Raw genomic sequence first — 3,135 nt, forward strand, 5'->3', positions numbered from 1 at the left:
GACGTGTAGAAACAGCTGTTTACTGCTTGCCGCTCTTCCTCTATTTCTCTGTCTCGTTGACTGTCTCTTATCTTCCCTGTCTGAAAACGTAGTTAGTTCTATTTGCAACCATGGAAAGCAAGCAGCTGCAAACTAAGTGACGTGTTCTGTCTGTCTGTCTGTCGATAGACCTCCTCCGCTTTGTTTCAGTATATAGCAGCTCTGCATCGAGACATAAACCCGCTACTCAAGGATACTCAACTTGACTGATGTTGTAATTGTGATATGATTCACAGTAATGGAGCAAAGATCATCTATGCATCATTTTTGTTCCTTGACTTTTTTTTTTTTGCCAGGATCTGTACCAAACAAATATTTTTTCTGCAGTCTGTAGAATTCTATTTGTAGGTAAAAACAGCTCTGCAGCACCACAATACGTGATACCTTGATTCAGAATGGCATTTTAACTAGTTTGACTTTTTTTATTATTTTGAAAAAGGAACCAAGCCTCCTGCAGTCATAGGAGTTTTTTATTTCTTGGCTTTTTTTCTTCCTTTTTTATTGCTATTTTCAAAAAGATACATAAAACCTAAACAGGGGGCAAACAACACGTCTGGTCGGTCTGAGCCTCCTTAAAACCCATTGTGGCGCTTGGCCCAGCTTGGCTAGCAGTTTTCCCCTGCTTCCAGTCTTTATGCTAAGCTAAGCTAATCCCCTCCTAGCTCTAGCTTTATACTAAACAGACGGACATGAGACAGACATATCAATCTTTTCATTTAACTCTCAGCAAGAAAGCAAAATGTCCAACAATTGCTTTAACAGACAATCTGCAGCTTCTACAGGGGAGTATTCATGAGCCAGTGGTCAGATTTGGGCAATAAATTAGAAGCGAATAAAACAAAAATCACCTCCAGCATGTTTTTTTCTCCACTGAAGCCAAAACTCAAATCTTCTGCTACAGGGATAGCTGTTAAATGTGCTGTTAATGTGGACACAGCAGTGCTAACGATACCGCTGGAACAAGATAAAGGCTATAGTCATCGGAACCATGCTTTCATTTGTTTACACTAATTAAACCATGTTAATTGAGCGGTGATTAATTAGACATGACTATAACAATGTTTAAAAAGGCAACATGAAGTGTATATAGTGGATGTCATTTCCTGATGTTCACACTCAGACTCGTTCATCTATTCTTCTTATGGGCTTATAACCTGTTATTGAATCTATCACAATACTGTCTCATAAAGCATGATTTTTTTTCATGCTGCCATTCACATCAACTTCTTTTGTTTCTCTCCTCTGTCTCGCTGCCTCTGCTGCTGCTGCTGCTGACTCGGTGAAGCAGGTAAGACTGTTATTAGCTCTCCTTTCAGCTTGTGTGCTTTTCCACAGTATACGTTCATCTGCCTGTGTAGGTGTCTAGGTGCATGTGCATTCACCAGTGTGTGTACGTGTGTGCACGTGCTTGTATGTGTGTGTGACTGTGTGTGTGTGTGGTAGAGATGGGTTTAGCTGAGATGAGTAAAGCTGGGTCACATGCTGTCTCTGGTGCTGCTGATATTGCTCCGGCTGTGGGGGGCTTACAGGGGGCACTGCTGAAAGTGAAAGAATTATGACACACACTCATTCACACACATCCACACACACACACAGCCAATAACAGACAGTGGCCAGCACACTTTACACCCACTATTGACGGGCAACAATTGGATGATTCCTGACTAACATACTGTAGATCAGTGCAACTATAGTGAGAGTTTGACAGCCTGCTCACTGTTACTGGACTTATATTACAGGGTTTGAGTGGGAGCACGCAATAGCAGCAGTGACACCTTTAAACATCCAAATGTTCAATATAAAAACAACTTCAACAAGATCAAATGCTGTTAGTTGACTTTTAGATTTTATTAGCATGAGTTTTGTGAGTCAACCATAGCTCTCTGCCAAGGATGTTTTTAAGGTAGAGTCATTTTGAAATTTAAAATGTTAGTGATTGTTGCTACGTTCACACTGCAGGCAAATCTGATTTGTTTCCCAAATTAGATCTTTAAGATGGACTGTTTTTTTTTGCAAGTGATCATGAGGACTTGTGTGTCCAGGCAACACCAGCCTATCTGCATGTGTTGCCATTGTAATGGAGATGGTGTTAGTAACTACGTAGGTTAAAAAAATATATATCAAAAATCTGGTTTCATGTGTTTGTTTGGTTTTTTTTGCTACGTAAAATCAATCTGAATCCAGTCTGGGAAAAAAACACATTCTGAACAAGGCCTTAGCAGCACAGTTAGCAGTCGAATACTGATGAACATATAATTCTACCAAATAGTGATCGACAGTCTCAATCGTCAGTTATACTGTTAAGTACATCACAATAATGGCTACTGGCAATGTCACTGTTGAACGTGTGACTTAGCAATCAAATATGTTGTTGTTGGTTTTTTTCAAGACAGATGGAGGCGAGTGAACTCATTCACTACCTGCCATGGCGTCACTGTGGTTTAATGTTTTAGGTGAAAGTGACCTTTAATTTGAAAAATGTGAAGAGGTTGCTCGGTAGCTTTGCGGTGACGTGAATGTTGTTTTTGTATAAAAGGCACACGCTGTGAAGGCAGAAAAATAACACTGCTCACACATTTATTGATTGAAACAACTTCTTGGGGAAATATTTGTTTCTTGCTGTGATCAGAACTTGACCACAGCCAAATAACACATTTTGCTTCACTTCCTGGCAGCCTCATTTCCATGCTGTAAGACACACCTAATGATTGCTGATGCGTCCAGGACATAGAAACAGATAAAACATTCACACCCACCAACCACCAGCAGGTTAATATAGCCAATGATTGACAGCTGGATCTCAGTATTGATTGAATCCAGAGTCTCTTTGTTTTGCAGTCTCTCTCTCTTTTTCTCCTGCCTCCTCCTCCTCCCTCGCTCCCCTTCCTGTTTGTTTGGTTTAGTTTTGAAATTCAGGCTGGTTATTACACAGAGAGGAGAGAAGGTTATTGCCTGGTGCGAGGGGGCATTGACTTATAGTGGCCACCTCCGGAGCAGCTCATCTGTCTTTCTCAGCTTCTAGCATCCTCAGTCGTCTGTTAGCAGGCTGGCCTCCCTGCCCATGCATGGAGGTGGGCTTATTTTATGCAGATCCCC

The sequence above is a fragment of the Centropristis striata genome, chromosome 23 (assembly GCF_030273125.1).
Source record: "Centropristis striata isolate RG_2023a ecotype Rhode Island chromosome 23, C.striata_1.0, whole genome shotgun sequence".
NCBI classification, from domain to species: domain Eukaryota; kingdom Metazoa; phylum Chordata; class Actinopteri; order Perciformes; family Serranidae; genus Centropristis; species Centropristis striata.